The 24,306-nt window shown below is 37.3% G+C and overlaps 1 long non-coding RNA gene across 2 annotated transcripts in view; it reads right to left on the bottom strand.

Annotated features, from left to right (window-relative positions):
- LOC119790228 overlaps positions 1 to 24,306 on the bottom strand; it is a 127,497-nt gene that overhangs the window by 3,989 nt on the left and 99,202 nt on the right. For both annotated transcript variants that reach the window (XR_005281690.1, XR_005281689.1), the window contains one exon: positions 18,307 to 18,417. This is a non-coding gene — a long non-coding RNA (uncharacterized LOC119790228). The remainder of the gene's footprint in view (positions 1 to 18,306; positions 18,418 to 24,306) is intronic.

Raw genomic sequence — 24,306 nt, 5'->3', positions numbered from 1 at the left:
CAGTTCTCGGCCGTAAAGCAAGACTGACTCTCACGAGACTTCTGAGCCTGTGGGTGCGGGTCGGTGCTCCTGCAATTGCAAGTGCGGCATTTCCCCCACAGACCACCAGGGCGGCCGAGAATACCTTTGTTCAACCTGAAATGACTAATTTAATCATCCAAAACGTTATGGAACACATTAATTAACTGAAAAATGTTGCATAGTGTGCCTTTAAGGAAGGGTTCCTTGAGTTACTGTACATTTCTCAGGGCAGAGGTTTATATTGGGGTGTCTAACATGAGGGGTCATCATATTTGTTGACTGATTATAGAAGGAGTCACTTGATTTGTGACATAATTGAAACACAAGGTATGATTCTCAAGACAAAACTTTGGTAGTTATTAATGAGGGAAAATAAGAAAAAAATGCTATAACTTAAGCATAATCAAATTTAAGGGAAATTAAGTTACAATCTAGCCTTTTAGGCAGATACTGTATTAGCTTAGATTAATTTATCAGTTATATTTGGCTTTGACAAATAAATCTGATATTTAATCAAGGAACGTAAGTTGTATCTAAACCTTGCTCTTAAATAAGCACAGCTGCCAATAAAAGCTTCCTTTTAAAAACAATATTTTGGGTCACTTTGTTTTGACCAAGCTTTTCTTAGTCATGATGGGTCCCATCTGGCCAGACAAAACAGATCACACAGCAAACAATGTTTGAGGCTTTGCCTTGCTGCTAGGGAAAGAAAGAGTGCCCTAAAGTTTTGGCAACACAACAGACAATGAGTCCTCCTCCCTGGAGCTTTGTGCATGTACGGGGAACAAAAAGGAAAGGCAGACATTTAACATTAAGGCTTATAGCAGACAGTGTTTTGGAAATCTTACGCTCCAGCGTTACGTCAACAACAGAGAGACACTTGGACTATAAATAGAAAATCATTCTGTTTGCACTTATTTGACTCCTGTTGTGATATGTCTCAACCACAAAGGATCTTAAACAGTAGCCAAATTATTGAATTATTATTTAGGATCTTTAACCAGGTAAAACTTTAGCCACATCTCCTGGGCATGTTATACTGTAGACATGAAGGAGAAAGGGGCCAACACAGGGAGTGAAGTGTGAGAGTCTACATTTTCTAAAAAATGACAAGAGGTAATTAGTTTATGGAAGAATTGTTAGATAACAGCTATCAGGGAGCTCCTATTATTATTATTATTATTATTATTATTATTATTATTATTATTATTATTATTATTATAAGAGAGATTAGCACCCTGTCTGATGAGATATTTTGCCCACATCATACTGCAACCATCACTGACTGTCATTCATTGTTCTGGACATTTTCAGTAAGAACAACAATAGTGCCACGGTGGCATAAAAATATTGTAATCTGGAAACTGAGTTTGAATTTACTAATTTTAATCTTACAAAAATAGCAGTAACATATCATTCTGCTATTAGATAGAGATCTAAAAAAAATATACCAAAATCAGATTATATATTATAAATCAAAATCTGAATATATATAGAATGTACTGCCCTCAGTACTAAGACACTGTCTCAGGTTGTGAAATAGCTTAGCCTAATAAATAGGCTTTCCTGTAGAGGATAAATGTATTTCCACCTCTTACTGCTATTACAGGAAAATACTTTGACTAAAGAGCTAAAAAATAAAAAAATAAAAAGTGCAACAAGATAAATTACACTCTTTAATTATTAACCTGGTCTTGCTCTCACATTGCAGCTTTTGCACTGATCAGAGGCCTGGCAGATTGACATTTATTAGCTAAGACAAGTATTAATCATCCTGCTAACTGCTGGGACAATTAATTAGCTCTTTGGTCTTTCGGTCAGTGAAGTGTCCACTATGTTTCACACTTAACCTTGCTGTGTATTTTTTTTCTTATTCTCCCCCAGCATTTTTGATTTCATTATTAACTGACAGTATGTACGTTTTACATTCCAGCTCCTATACATAAATCCTCAGCTCATATTTCTGCAAACAACCCTGTAGCAGAAAATGCTTTCACACACAGTTCAAAAAGCACAGTCAGCTTCTCCTCAAGAGTAAAAGAGCTATTTGTAACGAGGGAAAATTGATGTCTATTCAAGCCGGTGGCTCTTTTTACCTTAAGACAAATACATGTAGCTATGATTATTCTCCTGAGCAGACAGGACCAGATTAACCAGTCTGACAGATGACTCGGTGCTTTGTCATCCTAGTTTGATAGAATGATTCTACGCTTTGCCCCCTGAGAGCTGCTTTAAACGCTGCACTGTTCATTTATCAGAAAGGAATCAACAAGATGCCTTAAAAGCTTGTGTCTGATTAATTGTAGACACCCAACATAAGCAGTGTTTCAGAATTAGTTTTGTTTAATTTAAGATTTCCTTTATGAATCTTTGTTGCAATATTACTTTAAAAACATTAACATTTTGACTTATCATATTGCAAAAAACATTTTCACTTAACACATCTAGCCTAAAGGTTTCTTGGCTAAGGGCTTTAAGGCTTGGCAATAACTTGATGGAGACAGCATGTTCTCAAGGTAAACACTGGTTGAGTCATTTTAAGAAAACAATTTTTTTCAAGGCCATGCTCTGTAGCCTTTTCTAAGCTATGCTACTTGGATGTCTACTCAAATAGTTTTTTTTGTTTTTTTTTTTATCATAAGATTTTCCCTCTTACTGGTATGAAAAAACAACTATTACCTATTCAAAGAGAGAAGGTTTTGTTAGCCCCCCCAGATATGCTGCAGTGTTGCACTGTTTCATGCACTTCACAATTAGTCCCTTACAGGTCATCTTCACTATTATTACATATTTGTATTTCACTTTTATTCTAGTGGGCAAAAAAAATCTATTTTTAATAGATCATGATCTAACAATACCCTTTAATGCATCTGTGATACTTAAGCATACCCCAATCTAAACCTAGCACACACACACAACTTTTTGGCCGTGTTCAAATTAATCCAGTTAAAATTTGTTATGGTTAATGGTGAGGATGCCAAATATGCTGACTGTGTCTGTGTACCTAGAGGCAAAGAAAAGACAATAAACTGAGCTTTTTGTTTATGTTTAATATCAGTTCAACTGGTTTGACTGTCAATTGTTGCAACCTTAAGAGGCTACACTCTGTTGAACTCTGTTGCAAGTAAAAAAAAAAAAAAAAAACTGTGATATCAATGCCTCTGACGTTTCTCTTCTAAGCGAAGTGAATATTGAGCATTTTTCTGAACTCATTACAGAATAAATGCAACCTATATGTCACTACAATGGCCTGATGATGACATTATTAATCTCATGCTGTACTTTGCACCAATGAAGATTCTGTCAGAAGAAATGGCTGCAGAGAATCAGCAAGTAGAAAGATCTCTAACCCCCCTGGTCACAATCTTTCCAACTCAGAGAAGAAAATGACATTGAAATAAATTAGGAAAGAAAAAAGTTGATTCGTCCTCAAAATAACAAAAAACAAATGGAATCATTTGGACAAAGAAATAAAAAACACATCACAAAACCTCAGAAGAAATTAGATGCACTTGTTTGAAAAAAAAGTCATAATGCATAATAATGCTTAATGAGTAGAATATAGGCACAAATTACAGGCCCCAACTCTACAATTGTTGTTTAACTCCATTGAAAATGTCCTAAAGCTATGTGTTGCAACCTTTATACACAATCCTCATGGGCTTAAACATAAATACTGTGCTCAAAGTAACAAAAGTTGAATGTTTTTGCACTTGAAACTCTTTTCAGACATTAATTATTTATGTGCAAGTGACAGTGCAAACAGAGAACAAAGTGGTCAAAGATCAGAGGGTATGTGATTAATTCAGTCTGGCTATTATTAGTGCGGTGAACTAAATCAGATAAATGGATAAATAGATGCTCTATCTTGCTGTCACCAAGGATAAGGCAAAAACCTGCATCAGCATTAAGTAGGTTTAGTTGTTCTTCACCTCTATAAATTAAGTGAGGACCAAGGATGATGAAAATGCAGTAGCTACATCATCATCTTGGAAACCCATTGTTTTCACAATGGTATATTTTTCGTGTGTTTTTTTTTTGAGAATCTTAATTATCTAATACGGCTTCGCCAAATGTGGTCAAATATTCAAAAAGAGGTCCTGCTTAGTAATTGAAATCAAAGTGCTGTTAATAGAATGTTATGGACTTTTGCTTTGGAAACTACTTTGAATTAGGATTGTGTGAAAAGGGTGTTTGTAAAATGATGCTATGAGGCTATGTATCCTCTCAGAGCTCAGATGTTTTCTGTAACAGAGCAGGCAAAAACAAAAATCATTTCAAGCTGCTCTACTGATATTCTGTAATCCAATAAAGAAAATAATCTGTATCAGCTGTCCCTTATGTTTTATTTTGCAATTTAAATGAATAAAACCTGTATTTTTTATATGCCCTGTTGAAAAGATTTCTCATAATTGCACATGTTTTAGTAATTGAGATATGATTCCCCTTGTCAAATAGTTAAAAACTTAGCATATATTAGAAGTTTTACTGAGAGCAGTTCTCAAGTTGAAGATCCAGTCCACCAAAGGGTGCATCACCCTGGCGGCATAAGTGCCACATCTTTAAATTAATACTTTTTAAAGCACAGTTTCCTTTATTTTAAGCTCTTAGTCCTTTTTCGTTAACACTTGCCTTAAATTGTGGTGAAAAAAGTCTAAATCTGAAATAAAGTTCAGCTGCCCTATTTAGATTCCACAGACTATTCTATGTTGTTCATACTGTATCTTATCGCAAAGCTACAGCTTGCACACATAAAATATCAGATTCTTCAAGATTATAGAGATGGTGAGATAGAAATTGGTGAGATTTAAAGAAAGTAACATTGTCTCAAGAAAAGAGATTTCCCTGCTTGAGTTGTGAACCGAGAATCAATAATCGATCTCAACTGGTTTTAAGCTTTCAATTCTCCCAGAATCATTCAAACTTAACATTCCTAGTTTGATGACCAGTTATCTGACCAGAAGTAGAAGCTGTATAGTATCAGAAAAGATGAATGGTTGTTTTACGCAACCCATCTCTTCATGCGGCGGCATTCCAAAGTGTGGCTTAACGTTATTTAAATAAATAAGAGGAGGTTTCTTCCTGTTAACAGGGAGTTTTTCCTCTCCACCGTCACTGCAAGAATGCTTGGTGTGAGGGATTGCTTTCGAGTCAGTGAGTCCAAGCAATCAGCTTTGAACCAATCATAATCAGGCTCTGTAAAGTGCTTTCTGTTGTGAAGTAGTGCTATACGTATAAATAAACTGAATTAAATTGAAAAGGCCGGTCAGCTACCTGCAACACGAGAGATGGGATTATGTTGTTCACCTGGAAGCATGAAACAGGATGAGCAAGAGAGAATCGAAAATCTCTCTAAATCTCTGAATCGAAACAAGGAATCGGAACCAGAATCCTTGAAATTCAAAGGATTCCCAACTTTCTTCACAATCTGAAACTGTTGCAGGAAATTGGTTAAAATATATGGTGGATAAAATCGGGACAGTAGGATATTGACACATGATGCATAAACTGATGAGCAGTTAAAGCAAAGGAAAGATTACTGCTGATTCACATGAAAAGGAGACAATAGTATGGCTGACAGAAATAAGTGAAAAATCCCCTAGTCAGTGTTGTGCCTGAACGCGTTCATTGAACGAAAGTTCATGAACTCGTTCATATTTTGGGCGAACGTGAACTGAACGTACTGCATTCTTGCCTGATGAACGTTATTGTGAACTCGATCATTCTGGTGTCTGTGAACGGCACGCTCTCTCAGTTCAGCTCCGTTCAATAGGTTGCCAGATTTCTATAGAGTCCTCCAGGCGAAACCCCGGCTAAATCACACCGTAAACAAGCCTTAATATGTAGAGGGAAAAACACCCAATCTGGCAACACCAGCTACCAGTGTCGTAGCCTACAGCCGCGTGCGTCATCTAAACAAAATGCCGCGTGGAAGCCACAGCAGCGTGGAGGCGACAAAGCAGCAGTATGATCACTTAAAACCGTTTTATGACCAGGTGGTCGGTGAGGATGAAGGCAACAAGTTTGCCCGCCGGCTTTCAGTAAAAAAATCCGCACTTCAGTAACCTTAAATTCCTCCCTCAGCCTGGTCCCTCAGTTTGTGTTAGTAAAATCTTCTTGAGCGGAGGTCTTCAACAGGGGATCCGCGACCCCTAGGGGGTCTACGGAGGTACTGCATGAGGGTCTGCATGGTTAGTTGATATTTTTATATTCCCCCCCTGCAATTTTTCCCCCCACTAATTGAAATGTCTTTAAATACTCATTAACATGAAATCAACACACTGTAGTAAACAGATAAATGGAGACAAAAGATGTCTTTCAGTCATCAATGCTCACATTCAGCGACACACAGGAGCTCTTTCAAGCTGGGCACCGTTTCCTTCACAACAACCAGGAATCAGAATCAGAAAAACTTTAATAATCCCAGGGAGAAATTAATTTCTTTACATTACTCCATCTGTAATAGAGTGACTATAGGACACAATTTCATACAATATATATAGTTAGGGGGCCCCGCTCCATCTCGCCATCAGTTTGGGGGTCCTTGGTCTGGAAAACATAGAAGACCCCTGTTCTTGAGGGTTTTACTATCCATGTAACTTGTTTGTTAAACCTGCCTGGTATAATTTTCCAGGATTCCAGTATTCCTTTTTAGTATGTATTGAAATGGAATTTCAAATGGAAAAAATTATTAAAATAAAAAAAACATTTGCACCTTAAAGACTACTTTCCTATTTTTCTTTTAATAATTACTCATAAAAAAGACCATTCAAGCAGCACATTTTTCGTGATGTTTTTGAGAATATACTGTAGGGGTGAAAGCTGCAGCTGCTACTAGTGTGAAGTGAATGGACAGCAACAAAGCATTAAAGCAACAATGGGGAAATCTGTCCCCTCAATGCTAATGTAAACCCTGGTTGGATAAGGATTCAAAACTGGATATGAAGATGAAATCTGACGCACAGTTTCAGAGTTACAACTGATAAAATAATTGCTGTCTGTGGTTCTACAGTAGGCTATGGTGTAATTGAGCAATATATGAGAAAAAAAAAGAACTATGAACTAGTTCATTTTTTGGTTTTGAATTATGAACTATGAACTGAACTAGTTCATTTTAAAATGTGTGAACTGAACTTTGAACTAGTTCACGTAGAAAGAGAACTTTCCCAACACTGCCCCTAGTGTTACCAGGGGGCTAAAACCTGTTTTAGCAGTAGCGGCTCCCTTAGCAGCTATTAGGCTGGAAATGGTAAGGCACCAAAGCGTGCTTCTTGGGTATAATATAATATAATTGGGTGTAATTCTTTTAGGGCACCAATGGATGCACTTTTAGTTAGTCTTATGGACATGTGCGTTAGGACATAAAAGGCCCAGCTGGAAACAGTCATGAAAATTATTTTACATTAAGTACCGAGTTCAGGTCATATGTGGCCATTGCAGAAGACATAAGAGGGATATGCATGTCTTGATGACTTGAGTGTAACAGTTGCTACTCTTACCGATTATTTCTTTCAAATGTCTGCAGAAAATGGTGGTGGGTTAGTATTCTTGCTAAAATTATGGAAAAAGGTTTCACCTTCCATTCTTCAATCAACATTTTAACAGTAGTTAAGGCTGACTTATTTAGGCATTTCCATGATGTCTAAGCAGAAAGTTTCAAGTAGTCTACACCCATTTTCCTGACTTCACTTATGCTGACACAACAATTAAATCAAATTTCTCACACTAAAACAAAGAAAGCCAAGCCCACATGGGTTGTGAGTGATCCGTTAACTGCAATGCCCATTGTGTTTACAGCTTTCTGCATTTTTTTTTCACTCTGTTGTTTTTAGTGTCGCATTGTGGGATGTAGCTTTACAATCTTAATCTTTTTGGAAACATTTTTAACTTTTGATCTAAATGCTAACAGGTGTTTAGAGTGCATCTATGCTTCATTACATGGCTTAATTTTCTCTTGATATTAGCCCAACATGAGAGAGACTACTTCCAGGTCATTCCAATGGTGGTATGGGGAGAGAGTTAATGTTTTGATGTTAATCAGTTTAATACTGATTGAAATAAGTGTTTTATCTCACTGTGCTTCAAAGCAACAGTTTGCAGATATAGATGGCGCTGATTTTTATTAATAAACTTTGTATTAATTTTACTCTGTATCAATAAAGGTCTGATCTCAAATGACACAGATCAGCCAAATAAATCCCATTGTGAAAATAAAATCCTAAAAAATGCAACCCACTGTTACCTAATTGGCATACATAAATCACACTTCCATTATAGGGAAGCCTAAGTTATTTCTCCCTGCATCAGCTATCGTGTATTGGACATTTTCTGAATTTTTAGACTTTAAAGCACTACAAACAGTTTCAAATATTACTAAAATGGTAACATGCTATGGTGCAAGGTAATTTTATTATATTCCCCTAACATTAAAACAAGGATCTGATCAAAATAAATGTACAAGATATTTATTTATCTTCCTGCTTGACCACTCATGAACGCATGTCAGATTATTTATTTATTTTCCACTTGATGAACACTTCTAATGACTATAAAAAGACAGAAATTGAGGTGAAGATAATATCTTGATGCCAAAGCCAGAGAGCTTGAACATTTAACACTAATTGAAATCTTTTCCTGCAAATATACACACACCCTCACACACATACCCAAGCAGCTGTCAAAACAAGAACAGAGGCACTTCTGCACAGAACAGTTAAAGCTGAAGTCTGTAAGTTTTTAAAAATCACTTTTTTGTCATATTGGCTAAAACTGTCCCTATGCCCTATGCCCAGCAGTACATGTGATATGTAACCTGTGAAAAAAAACTGCTTCAATTGGTCCCGCATACTGCCTGTATTTCAATCTGGAAAGAATAATTCGGGACGAGTCAAAACAACCAATCACAGCCAGAGGAGCGTCTGATGGAGTGTCAATCACAGCTCACACACGCTGAATCCCCCCCCCCCCTTCGTGTCGCATGCGGTAGCCGCGCAGATGCTGTGAGAGGGGTGGAGCTTGGAGGTGGGGCATGAGTGAAGCAGAGAGGGTGGGGGAGTGGAGTGAAACCTGTTTTTTTTTAAGTCTGCTCTCTTCTCAATGTTACAGACTGCAGCTTTAAGACCGAAAAACATCTGTGGCCTTTGAATTTGCGCCTGGTTTGTGTGTACTTTTCAGTACTGATCTTGAGGGGATATCACTATGTTTATAATGTTAAATTGTGAGGAAACTAGCCTGATGTGGGGACAAAATGCAAGAACCACAACGCTGAGTCATTTAAACTGAGGGTTAAAAAGTGAAGAAAGTGGTGGGTTTAGTTAGTAACATTTTCCAAGTAGCAAATGCAAATTATTTTAAAAGTTTCTTAGAGGATGGAAACTAATTTCTGTGTGCATGTTTGAAGATTACCCAGAACTGTTGAGCTACACATGCTCTCACGTACAGACACTGAAGAAACTCATTTAATTAGACTGTTGCATCCTGTGTCTGGATTGAATTTAGTCTAAAATGCTCTGGCTTAAAACGACTGCCCGAGTCAATGGGACTGGTGTCTGCAGTCTGTATTATTTTGGTAAAAAGCCATCTTGAATACTCCCTGCAGGCCAAATCGGACCAGCATGACACGTGTCTCAACAGCTGCCTCTAAGTTCTACAATAGCCAACTACTGCCACAGCAAAAGCTAGCCACACATTGATACTTTACAGTGCTATGCCCAACAATCCTTCTTGGCACACCCATTTTCAGAAAGTTTTCCATTTGCCTCCTGGTGTTTCAGTATGGCTCCTCTAGCAGCTTTTCATCTTTTTTCAGTATTTCCCTTCCTTTGACATATTTTGCAGCACTGTTTTAAATCAAACGGATACGATGAATGGGTAAGGAGATGGCATAAGCCAAAGTCAAGCAATCGGTAGAGCAAAACGGCTGTTGGCTAAATCACAAGAGCAAGAAAAAAATATTGCCTGCAGATGTAATCCTAATTCTTTAGGAAAAACCAGGGTTAGTGACTCTGCATTATAGAAGAATAAGCTTTATTGTGATTATACATAATAGAACTACATTTTGTTTCACAGCATCTCTTCTAAGAAGTGCCAATGTCAGTTATGTATTGTAAAAATACACTGTCTTATAAATAGTGTGGTCAATATTAGAGCAAAATTTTGCATCTATGAGCATCCATCCATTTTCCGTCACGCTTATCCCTGCTGGAGTCTCAAAGGCTGCTGGTGCCTATATCCAGCTGTCTATGGGCGAGAGGAGGGGTACACACTGTCTGTCGCAGAGACAAACACGCAGACAAACAACCATTCATTCATACACTCACACCTAAGAAAAATGTAGAGGCCATTTAACCTAACAGTCATGTTCTTGGACAGTGGGAGGAAGCCAGAGCACCCGGAAAGAACCCACGCATGCTCAGGGAGAACATGCAGACTCCATAGAGAAAGACCCTGTGCCAGGAATCTAACTTCTTGCTGCAAGGCAGCAGTGCTACCCACTGTTTCACTGTGCAGCCCAACCTATTAGCATCTAATCTGAAACTAAATGGTACATCATTAAATGTTCTCCGTCTGTCTCCCCTGAATCTTTTCTCCCTTACTAAATCTCCCTCACTTCTCTCCCTCCCTCTGTGTCAGATGTTATTCCTATGCCTCCGTTAGTCATAATAGTATGTGTAACAAGTTTATTTTTGTAGTTTTGGAGGTGAATGTGTCAGGTCAGAGTCACGGCTTCAAGATTTTGAACATCCAGTAGTTACTGTAGACCAAACCCAATAGTTAACAGCTTGGTGCCTCCAAGACAAGGGACATGTCCACGCAGGGGTCCTCCAACAGTTCCTGAGCAGCCAGGTGATGGTATGCAGAGAGAGTCGTGGTAGGTTTCACTATTCTCTCTACCCATTTTCCCCACTCAGTGACGCACCCACAAGGAAGCCCAGTCCGGAAAATGGCAGCTCAACAGTCACACCAGGGACCATAGTCAAATGTAGCAACAATCTGTCAGTCTGATTAAGTGTTTAGTCCAAAGCCAGTTAATACTTTGAATTTTTTAAAACATTTAACCCTTAGCCCCCCCCAGTGACTTTCAATTTTCTTACCTGATTTAGTGTAAAGCACTGTCAAGTTGAGAGTTTTTAACATTCATAGCAGCATTGAAGGTGAAAGCTTAAATGCAGCGTTTAATGCTATCTTAAGTTGTATTGGATTTGTTAAAAATATGAATAGTCCAACAAATTATCATCTTAATACTTTGGACCTTTAGCTGAAATATGACACTGAATGTGAATAAATAACATTATTTCCTCACAACCCTGTCCTCTCTGACCACTTTTTAATGACCTTCAGGATTACTTTAACAGAATTTTCCTCCCCAAAAGAAGGTTTCAGCTTAGCAGATCATTATCAGCTATACATTTTAAAGAATCCGTTTCACTTTCTGTCTTCTCTGTGTTGCTGAGTAGTGCTGCGGAGGGCAAAAGTTTAGTTTACTGCCCTTCACAGGTTGATGATTTTGTTGATGGGGTTGCTAGTTATCTGCGTACTGTCTTAGGCAATACAGCCCCTTTAAAAAAGAAAAACTTTGAAAACAGAAGCTGCCTCCCTCGTTTAATGCAGAAGCTGCTCACTCTGAAGCAAAATGCTTAGGAGCTGGAGGCTCTGCATGACATTTTCTTTACTACCGAGTCTGGAAAAAACAGTTTTGCACTGTATAAAATTACCCTTCGTAAAGCAAGACTAGTATATTTATCTTTATTCGAAGGGGAGAATAAGAATAATCCTAGATTTATTTTTAATACAGTTGCCAAACTCATTCGGAAATATAGCTCTGTTTAACCATCCATTCTCCCTGTTAATGTGATTTTAATGGATTTTCTATAAATAACATTGATTCTATTAAAAATGAGATAATTGGCACCCCTATAAATGTAATTGGTTTATATATGGCAGGTGACCTGAGGTAACTATGACATCTGAATTGGGTTTGGATGGTTTGTGTCCAATTGAAGTTTCAGAGTTAGCAAAATCATAATCTTCATGTAAACCTTCATCTTCTACGTTAGATCCAGCTCCTACCAAGTTATTTAAGGAAGTATTTCCACCTTTATTTAGTTGTGAATAACCTATCCCTGTTTCAGGGATATGTACCTAAGACTTTTAAGGTAGCTGTAATTATACCTTTAATTAAGAAACCATCTCTTGACCCAGATATGACTTGGTCAATTATAGATCTAATCTTCCTTTCTAATTTAAAATGATTGAGAAAGTAGTTGCTAAAAAAGTGTGTGATCACTTACACCATCATTAACTTATTGAATAGTTTTAGTCTGGCTTTAGAGCTCATCATAGCACTGAAACAGCTAAGGAGAAAGTCACTGATTTTCTCATGGCCTGAGATAATGGACTTGTATCTGTACTTGTCCTGTTAGATCTCAGTGCTGCATTTGATACAGTCGATCATAATATTTTTTTTAGATCTTAGATCTAAAATCTTTTGTAGGGATTAAGAACTGCACTGGGCTGGTTTAATTTGCATTTATCTGACAGATTTTAGCTTGTTCATGTCAATGATAAATCTTCCTCATGCTTACCTGTGGAGTACCACAGGGATCAGTGCTAAGACCAATTGTCTTTATTATATATATGCTCCCAATCATTAGAATTGTTCCACAGTATGGGATTAATATTCCGTGTTATGGTAATGATAGCTTTATTTGTTCGGAAATATGGATTAAATATTACATCAATACATAGATTACATGCATGTCTTGAAGAAATATAGACATGGATGCAGAGATTCTGCCCAGTCACCGAACCAGGTCAGTCCAATCTGCACAGGTTAATTCACTGTCTAGATTGGACTCACCTGCTTCAGTGGCTGGGTAGAACAAATACATGATATAGAGATGACTTGTTGACTGCAGATCCCACATCTCTGCCTGGATGACAAAACAGAAGTTATTGTCTAAGACCAGAGTCTAATAAAAGAAGCTCATTAGTCAGTCACAAAAAAACCCCTAAAATTTCCTTCTTTAATTTCTGGAATATTGCAAAAATTAGAAATTTCCTGTTCAGGGGTGATGCTGAGAAACAAGTCTATGCGTATAATACTTTAAGGCTGGACTATTGCAATTATTTACTATCAGGAAGTCCAGAAACTTTAGTTAAAAGCCTTCATCTGACCCAAAATGCTGCAGCCAGACTTCTGATGAAAATTAAAAAAGAGGTTACATTTCCCCTACAATATCTTAGCTACAATATCTCCTGTTAAATCCAGGATATAATTTAAAAGAGTGCATAACTAATAGGTTTCTGCTGTGTTAAATGGTCTTCATTGGACCTTCACTGAACAGCTGGATTTATAACAAAATTAAATTACTCCACGGGAAGACTCTGTCAACTAATAGGTCAAATTCTGGAGGCTACTAGATATTCCTGCCATAAATCTGAATAATACAAATTTAATTTCCTAGCCCTTGTTCCTGGCCCTATTTTCTTCACCTCGTGACAACAGCTTCCTTCAAAAGAACCACAACAAACGTGTATACATTTATGTTCTTCATTTACAGTACATGTGGAGAATTTATCTGCATTTGACCCATCCCCTTGGGGAGCAGTGGGCTGCCATTGTGTGGCAACTAGGGAGCAGTGTGGGGATAAGTGTCTTGCTCAGGGAGCCAGAGTACAGGCTGTTGAGATTGAAATTGGTACTTGCAACCTTCTTAGAGCACAAGCACACTGCTCTAACCCACTCGGCCAACACTCCGCATTATGTGGGTTGTGTCTGTTAGTCATGTTATGCAAAGGACTTTGGGAGTCCGTATAGTTTTTAAGCACCAGACATTAACATTGGGAGCACTTGATGCTAAGTGAACTTTCAAATAGGAATCATCCAGCCTACTTTTTCAACCATCTTCCTCACTGCCAGCACTATTAGAGCAACACAGATCATAGTGACCACAGACGCCATTTTGCTTTGGCTTAGGAGTCCTTGGTTAAGTTCAGATAGAACCTAAATTTTATTTGGGAGAGTATGCGAATCAGAAATAGCAGTAAAATAAGCATTACAGATGAGGACAAGAAGTCCCAATGCAAATCCTCGCCACACTTTGTAGACCCTTTCACTAACATATCAAATCCTGATAAAATATACTGAAGCTCTGAGTCCAAAAATGAGCAAGGTTCTGTATATATAGCATTGAAAGGACATTGCAAAATAAAATATACATTTCTAATATATGTTAATAAAAACATAAAACTGTAAGTATGGATTTATGTGTGTTCATGTGTGATGCTGCACAATAAATTCTCTCAATGTGTTCAGTTAAATATATCAACATAAACTGTACAGAACAAAAAGTTATTTGTACTGCAGTTATTTTCCTTTTATCCTTACAGAAAGACCACTACCTTTGTAATTTAACAGCATGCACATTTTAAAGATTTAAATGTTCCATATTTGAAATCCTGTTTGACCTTCTAAATGTTAAACTAGTTGACTTTACAACTTATCATCTGGGTAATCATAGTGAATTGATATTAATTCAGCTGTAAGTAACTCAAGATTAGCTTATATGAGTCCAAATAAGTACTGTATGTGTGGTTAATGCAAAAATTAATGCTCCTTAGTGAAAAGCTTCTGTGATTTGGTTTTAATAGTGGACCATCGTTCTGTCTCTTGCTTCTCATGCTGTTGCCACTGCATCTCTGAGCACCTTCTAAGGAATCAACATTCATGCAATGAAGTAATACCGCAATAGGTGACGCTAGTTTTTTTTTTTCTGAGGCAATGACATATATTGATGTTTTTGACTTTGATGTATGAACAAACTCCACTTCGGCTAATTACTATGAGCTGTTACAGCTCCCCTTGCTGGCTCTCAGGAAAAACAGCTGACGCAAACGACTGCCAGAGGACAGCATAAGTTTAAAGATCTGTACAGGTGAAGATGCAGCTTCTTCTAATGCCTTCTGGGATTCTGACTTTCAATTCGCCTGATTGGAGAGAGACAACTTGAAAACCTATAATGGGACTGAAAACTGAACTAAAATGAGTTGAGCTATGTTAACAGAATAAAAGTGATCGCATTTTTTAACACAAATGTTTAAAATGCTGTAATCTTGTATTTACCTCTGCGATATGCAAGACTTGGTAAATAATAATGTCAAAGAAAACAGTGCTGGGAAGGAGTTCTTGTTCTACAGCTGAATTAAATAAACGGACTAAAACCATCACTCCATCATACTTGATAAATTGTTATGAAGGAACCTCACTCACAGTGTTAGAGCAGGGTCACATATGGAACAAGCTGGGCATCTATTTTGGAGGACTGGAAGAGAGCACCACTAGATTAAAAGCCAAATATCATGATTCTTAAAACCATGCATTTTAAAAATGTTAAAAGTATAAATCAAAAGAATTAAAGCCTTTGCATTCTATGTTTTTTAAAGTAGAATTCCAATTTTTTTTTTCTGATAAAAAAATTGCTTTAAGGGCAATGTCTATATGATAATGTGTCCTATGGAACCACATTCTGAGACGGTCGACTTTTGCCAGGCTTTGCTGCCAGGTAAAAAAAAAAAGACACTTTCTAATATTTCAAAATTGAATGGAATTGTAGCTGTTTATTGGAAACAGAAAAAGGGTTGAAGGGGGCTCTCTTTGATGAAATATCATTCTATTCAGGATATGTAGGCAAGCTTAGACAAACCCAATGTTAGGAGGAAGGATTTCTCTTCGCCCCTAAAAACACTTTTAGTTGGAGGGGCTGGAAGGTGGCACCGTTTGCAGTAGGGCATGAAAATATAAATAAATATAAATAACCCATTATTCAATATGTATTACAACAGAAACCTGATATATATATCAATAGAAAAGACACATAAGGTAATTTTCTATAATTTAAGTATGCGTTGATCCAGAACTATATGGCATTCTTAGGGATGAAGTGGAAGGGATTTAGCCTCTCTGTCTCACACGGCCATGCTACGCAAGATTGGTAGTATGGCCGACCCTTTTTTTTTTTAAGGTTATGTTTAAATAGAGTTACCACTTGAATTCTGGATTCCCCCCCACCCGTCTTTATTTTAAGTGCGAAAAACAAAAAACTAATCAATAATTGTCAAAATCGACTGATATGAAAGGCTCGTATTGTTAAACATTTTTCAGCCAAATTGCACAGCCCTATATGACAATGCGTGGCTCCTGTTACTATGCCTGTGACTGATCTTGGCTACTTAGCCAACGGGATTTCCCTTTGGCTGACCGGTCAGCATGCATGACTTTCACCCAGGAAACCTGAAACCTTTCAACCTTGGGATTTAATCTGTTCTGTACCTTGCCACATCTAGTTTGCAGCACTATTACCTTGCAGCTAAAAGTTTTTATGTTCTCTCTGGGTACTCTGGCTTCCTTCCATAATCCAAACTCTTTATCTGTGGTTGCGTATATCCCACCTTTCATCCATAGATTGATAGAGATAACATTTAACTCTAACAGATCGATGGATTATGAATTGAATCTTTGCTAGAGGACACAGCACAAAGCATGTCCCAGCTAGGGCAAAAACCGCAAGCAGAGCTTTGTTTGTGAGAATAAAGAAAAAAAACAAAAAAGACTCCAGTTGCATGTTGATGGTGTTAGTGGATCAGACCAATGGCTGTTCCTTCCAAACGGTCTCTTTGCATGTTTGGCCAACAACAAACTGCAGCAGTGACTAAATTTCTGCCTGACTTAAACGAAACCACTTGTGTTTTGACTGCAACCGCTGTTTGATGCAGCTACAATTCTAAAGAAAATTATAAAAGAGAGCTCAAACTTCATATGCTTCTGGTTGAATTCAGAATATAATTTCAATTTCTCCTTCTCGCATATAAAGCCTTTAACATCCATCAAAGAGCAGACTGTCCCATATGTTCCTAACTTCACTCCCAAACCACATAGTTTACTAGTGGTAACTAGAGTTAGTAAAAGAAGAATGAGATGCAGATCTTTTGCATTTCAGGTTCTTTTCTAGAAAACAAACTACCAGTTTTAGTACCACAATAAAAATATACACAATAAAACACAAACACACAGTCACATATCGTCAGTAGATTTGGAGAGGCCAGAATGGACTGAATCTGAAGAGACAACCAAAACATCAAATTAAAAAGCCCGATGGCTCATTGGATGAAATAAGTTTAAAACAATTTGTTTTCCCTGAGAGAGAGCAGTGACGCCACCACAGGAGTCATGAGGACAAAAACTGCTCCTAGAAAACTTCTTTTTATATTCTAAGGATTTCATTTGCTTTTCGGCCACTATCCGGTTCCAGAGAAAAGTCAGATATTTCTGCACATCCTTAACCAAGGATACAAAAGGGTTTTTATCCTGTCTTTTATGAGCTTCATAAGAACTGCTAATTCAAATGTTTTGGGGCTGCCCTTCTTCGCAATACTATTTGTGAAGCAGTTGTGAGGAGTTTGTGAAGGTAAATCCAGCTAGGGATTAAGCTTTTTGTAAATCTGAAAGGGCTTCTATCTTGACTACCTTCTTTTAAGACATTCCCAAACTGCCAGTAGCATAAGCAATGTACTTAGTTCAATACGGTGGTAACAAACTGGTTTGAATGACTTATGATCATGCAATCTTTGTAGATAACCATAAATACATCCGCTGATTCCACAGGCAGTTTTTATTTAGGTCATACAATATAGTCTCTTATATAACATCTTTGAAGATCATGTCCTAAATGTCCAAAGCTAGAGGACACATATTCTGCTAATGTCCATAACCTGAACCCATACATAATACTTGCTTCTACCATAACTAGTCTTACAATAGGAATAATAATAGAAATACTTTTCAAAATACTTTTCATTGCAGCATATTTTTCAGTTTTGGATAAACAAATAACATTAAAACTTTAATATGCAACAAGCTTAAACCCAAACAGAATTAATGAAGAAAGCTTATTAATGTAAGGATGAGTTATTTGGCATTAGTGATTGGTGTTTTTTGTTTTTTTTAACCTTGAAATAACAACATTTTGTAGGACTGCTGATCAAACAAAAAAAAATTATTTGTAGTACTGTTTAAAAAACTTAAGCTGTTCTTGCATGATGCCTATTTTCTATGAAGTGAACCTGAATAAACAACAACCTTAGGAACATCACGTCTTGACATTTGCACACAGGCAAAGAACTGCAAAAAAAAAAATACAATTGTAATAATAATAAAATTACAACCAAACAAACCCATTTGGTATCAAGACTGGATGTACAGTAATTCAGAGAGATATTAACTCCTACCAGATAAGCTCAGCTGAGGTGGTTTCCCCATCGCTTGTCTGGATGGGTGAATGCAGTGGAAACCTGCCTTCTAGTCCTGTGGTTAAACTGCCTCCTCCTTGTGTCTCTGCCCTGCAGAAAAGATGAAGAAAGAAATCCCCTCTGTGACAATCATCTGAACAACACGGGAAACCTGGAAACATCCTTTGTTCAAAATAACTTCCTGAAATAACCTAAATGCAAATTCATTCCATAAATATCAAAATGGATTCTCTGGTTTGTGAAGCAAGGAAGCAAACAAGTAAAGCAGAGATTTATAGAAATGTGTTCTGTTGACATTTTTTGTTATACTAATAATGACGATTATTGAAATGTAAAATTTGTCAAAAATCAGTACATTCTGCCGTGAAAGCATTTATGACATGGAACTAAATAATGTCAGCCATAATGCTAACTTACTTATGATGTCACATTCCTTTTGGCTGACTCATAACATACATATGTATACTAACTGCAAAGCTAATGAGGAAGAACACAAACAGCTGAGTTTTCATGAAATCCCTGCGTCTGTCCAGGAAGAGCTGCAACTGATCTCCTTACCATACTGAATGAAACACTTCTTAGGTGAAATAATTTTACTATGCGTATATTTTTCTTAGCAGATACCAAATGCATTCATCACCGGGATCAGTCACATCTCATATGTTAACCACTGAAAGACTCTCGATGACTACACCTTGTTTCATATTGCCTTAAAAGTGATCATTCTAAAGTAACATTTTTTAAATAGTATATATGTTTGGACAAAAAAAAAATATGAAAAAAATGTATGAGAAACTTGAATTCTATTTTTCTACCTAAAGAAAATAAAACATCAAATTAGGATTTACCTAAAACATAAATAGTAAAATAAGGTTCAGGGAAGAGTCAAAGATTTTCATTAAGAACGCAATGCACACTCATTTTGTAGTCTTTAAGTTTTAATTTTCCTGCTGAGCTCTTAGGTCTCAGATTCTTACTCATAAATGCAAGTTTCTGTATACTGTTTAGCAGATAAGCAGACGTCTAAACAGCCATCCCACACACTTAACGGACGGATGCATTATTTTGTGGGCGGAGTTCTGACTAAACATGAAGCCTGTTTCTGTGCAACAGACAGAGACAGAGGAAAACAGTCCTGTAGTGGGTGGTCAACCAGACTTCAATTTATCTGCTTTTAATAAACACATCCTGTGATATCTCTGTTGATTTTAAGCCATATGATTCATCTACCTTAACTTCATTTAAATGAAAAATATGACATGATTTCTTCCTCCTAGAATTCGAGACAAATAACACCTCCAATGCAATTACCTATTTCACAAAAACTACTTATATATGTAATGTAAATCCCTTAAATGTCCCGCAATAGGGAACTTTGTTCTCTGCATTTTGACCCATACCATTGGGGAGCAGTGGGCTGCCATTGGTTGGCACTCACAGGTTAAGGGTCTTTGCTCAGGAAGCCAGAGTACAGGCTGTGGGGATCAAACCAGGTACTTGCAACCTTCTCAGAGCACAAGCGTACTGCTCTAACCTACAAGGCCAACACTACCCCTCTCATAATAAACAAATTTTTAGATATCTACGAATCCTTCATAAATCCAAATGGACATAAATAATTTTGTTGCCGTTCCTTTTTGTATTGTACTTCCTCCTCTCATAGCATGTTGCGGATGGAGATTTTCCTGAATGAGAAATAAAAAACAAAAAACAAAAAATAAATTAAGCAAGAAATGAAAAAAAAAATGAAAATGCAAAGCCATCAGGCTCTGTTTACCTTTCAGACACTGTGCCTGTATATTTTGGTAGGGAATATAAACATAGAGAAATGCTTGGTGTGATTTTTTTTTTTCTTAATCTGATCTGAAGCATTAAATATAATTGTGATACAAAATAACAATCAAGCTAATGTTCAGAAAAGCATTCTGATAGTAGTTAATACAAATAGGTGCAGCATTAAAAGATGTAAAATGATGCTTTTTGCCATACGGAATTCAGACATTTGAAGCAGTTCTCGATTCACATGTTTCACTTTCTCTACAGCACATTAGAAAAATCCACAAGCTTTCATAACAAGATTGCAGAAAATTGTTTAATACAAATGAATACTGCAAAATTCTTTTTCTCAGGTTAATTTGTGATGGCAGACTGAAAAATGAAACTTTTTTTTTTTAGTATAGAATTGACTTCTCCCAGCCAAGGAAGAATGTGCAATTACATCTTAATTGGCTTCTGTTATTGTACTGTATAATCTATAAAACAAAGTAATCATCACTTTCAACTATAGAAGAAAAATGCAAGATAGACATCTCAGAGCTCCTCGTTTTTACTGTTTGAGCTACAAATTTGTATTTACTTGTAGGTTTTATGCACTTTTCTTGAAACTGACACAAAATTTATTATTGTCAGACATTACATCGGATCAACAAAAATGTTATTTTACTTAGTTAACGATTCATTTAACTGACGATGATCTGCTGATCTGTAGGTTTATCACTAACCTTTAGCAAGCACATTTTTAGTAAAACTTTGTAAGACCTGTTTTGGTAAATAATGCATACTAACACAGGTGAGTCAAAAAAAATCTTCATATACATTATCCGCATTCAACAGCTCACAGCAGCGGCTGCTGCTCTCTGAAACCAGGAAGGCTCAATGGTGTTAATTAAATTGAAATGTTACGTATTACATTAAAAATAGCTGTTGTGAAGTGCTCTGAAATGTTAAACTCCAGAAACCATGGCAAGAGTTCAGCACATCTGACTGATCACTTTTCCTTCTCGACTCATGAGGAAAACCTCCTCGCTGTCTGGCCACTCCTTCAAAAATCCTAATGGATGTTTGTCAATAAGCATTGAGCAGCCAGCCTCATGATAGAGCCCCTACCAGCATGTCCAAAGTCAGGCCTCGAGGGCTGCTGCAGGTTTTCAATGTTTCTTGGATTCTGATGATTGTAGTTGAGTAAAGTCTGTTAATCAGCTAGGAATGGAAACGAGCTGTACTGAGGCAGAGAAACCTCAAAAACCTGCAGGACGACAGCCCCCAAGGACTGACTTTGGACATGCATGTCCTCAGAGGTTTAGCCTCAATGGAAGCGACGTATTTTGGCGTATTATTCAATCAGGCTCTACTTTCTCACTGTTTACCTCATAAGACGGGGCTCAAACCTCAGCAGGGATTTCTCAATGAGACTGATGGCAGCATCCTGCTGCTCAGGAGCGGAGGGGAGATCGTTAAGATCATACTCTTGAAATCAGGCGCATTTAAGCACATATTTAATGCAGTTTAATGACTATATCTAAGAAGTTGAAAAAATGCCTATTTTATCGATTATTACCGAGAAATTGCCACAGGCTGCCCAATCTCATAACATCCGTCCATTATCTGACATGCTTTATCCCAAGTGGGGTTGCGAGGGGTGCTGGTGCCTATCTCCAGCTGTCTATGGGTGAGAGGCGGGCTACACCCTGGACAGGTCGCCAGTCCATTACAGAATCTCATAACAATGAGGTTTATTTTTGTAGATTTCATTGCAGCTTTTTTAATATTACAATAAATGGCCAAAGATAATAATATGTCCAGCAGAGAACTTAAACATGAACATAAACATACCATACAGACTAGATGTTAAAAGAGAAAAACATGTCCCCTAGTTAGCCATGTGGTTAATAATGCAAATGATGCCTTTATGCAAACATTCATGAAACGAAAACCTCATGTGTAAATGTTATGTTTTTGTTTATTTAAAATAATAACACTTGAGCCATTAATAATTACACTTGAATATTTTACTACATGACATGATAAGATGACTAAAACTAAGAACTTTCATGATTACAGATGAATTTATGGTCTGCTGGGGAAAAATGTCTGCTCTAAAGTAGGGTTCATAGGTCTGGCTGTGAGTGCTGTGGTCTTTGCAAAGGAGGGTGATGAAGCGTTAACAAACAAACATTAAAAAAAAAGAAAATCATTAAGATGTTTCCCTCCATTTGTGCAAACATATTTTATCCTTTGGGCAGATAAGTTGAAATACACATTAAGCATGTTTTTTCTGTGTTTATATCACAGAATCAAAAGGAAAATAAAATACTTAATCTTTCCCATCTACAGCTTCATGAAAAGCTTTCCTTAAAGGGAGGAAGCATCCCTGTTGGAGACTAACAGGGTATAACATCATGCATTTAAGAGCCAATGCCATGTAGCTCTCAATGGTAAACCTGAAATGTATGAAACTTGGGGATGTACAGGTGCTGGTCATAAAATTAGAATATCATGAAAAAGTAGATTGATTTCAGTAATTCCATTTAAAAAGTGAAACTTGTATATTATATTCATACATTACATACAAACTCATATATTTCAGATGTTTATTTTGTTTAATTTTGATGATTACAAATGACAACAAATGAAAATCTCAAATTCATCATATCAGAAAATTAGAATATTGTGAAAAGGTTCAAAATTGATGGCCCCTGGTGCCACACTCTAATCAGCTAATTAACTCAAACCACCTGCAAAAGCCTTTAAATGGTCTTTCAGTCTAGTTCTATAGGCTACACAATCATGGGGAAGACTGCTGACTTGACAGTTGTCCAAAAGACGACCATCGACACCTTGCACAAGGAGGGCAAGACACAAAAGGTCATCGCTAAAGAGGCTGGCTGTTCACAGAGCTCAGTGTCCAAGCACATTAATAGAGAGGCGAAGGGAAGGAAAAGATGTGGTCGAAAAAAGTGTACAAGCAAGAGAGATAACCGCACCCTGGAGAGGATTGTGAAACAAAACCCCTTCAAAAATGTGGGGGAGATTCACAAAGAGTGGACTGCAGCTGGAGTGAGTGCTTCAAGAACCACCACACACAGACGTATGAAAGACATGGGTTTCTGCTGTCGCATTCCTTGTGTCAAGCCACTCTTGAACCACAGACAGCGTCAGAAGCGTCTAAAGAGAAACAGGACTGGACTGCTGGTGAGTGGTCCAAAGTCATGTTCTCTGATGAAAGTAAATTTTGCATTTCCTTTGGAAATCAAGGTCCCAGAGTCTGGAGGAAAAGAAGAGAGGCACTTCATCCACGTTGCTTGAAGTCCAGTGTAAAGTTTCCACAGTCAGTGATGGTTTGGGGTGCCATGTCATCTGCTGGTGTTGGTCCATTGTGTTTTCTGAGGTCCAGGGTCAACGCAGCCACATACCAGGAAGTTTTAGAGCACTTCATGCTTCCTGCAGCTGACCAACTTTTTGGAGATGCAGATTTCATTTTCCAACAGGACTTGGCACCTGCACACAGTGCCAAAGCTACCAGTACCTGGTTGAAGGACCATGGTATCCCTGTTCTTAATTGGCCAGCAAACTCTCCTGACCTTAACCTCATAGAAAATCTATGGGGTATTGTGAAGAAGAAGATGCAATACACCAGACCCAACAATTCAGAAGAGCTAAAAGCCACTATTAGAGCAACCTGGGCTATCATAACACCTGAGCAGTGCCACAGACTGATCGACTCCATGCCACGCCGCATTGCTGCAGTAATACAGGCCAAAGGAGGCCCAACTAAATACTGAGTGCTGTACATGCTCATACTTTTCATGTTCATACTTTTCAGTTGGCCAACATTTCTATAAATCCTTTGTTTTTATTGGTCTTCAGTAATATTCTAATTTTCTGATATGATGAATTTGAGATTTTCATTTGTTGTCATTTGTAATCATCAAAATTAAACAAAATAAACATCTGAAATATATGAGTTTGTATGTAATGTATGAATATAATATACAAGTTTCACTTTTTAAATGGAATTACTGAAATCAATCTACTTTTTCATGATATTCTAATTTTATGACCAGCACCTGTATGTGCTCTACCCAGAAAAACAAGACTAATCAATGGACATATCTGTACTTTTAAAAGGAACATTTCCACATTAGGCCAAACATTTTGAGAATTCAAGAATCCAGGTTTGACAACACAAAATCTTTAGCC

Source organism: Cyprinodon tularosa, unplaced genomic scaffold (assembly GCF_016077235.1).
Source record: "Cyprinodon tularosa strain WSP-4 unplaced genomic scaffold, ASM1607723v1 ctg359, whole genome shotgun sequence".
Classification (NCBI taxonomy): domain Eukaryota; kingdom Metazoa; phylum Chordata; class Actinopteri; order Cyprinodontiformes; family Cyprinodontidae; genus Cyprinodon; species Cyprinodon tularosa.
This window is presented reverse-complemented; position numbering and strand designations above follow the sequence as displayed.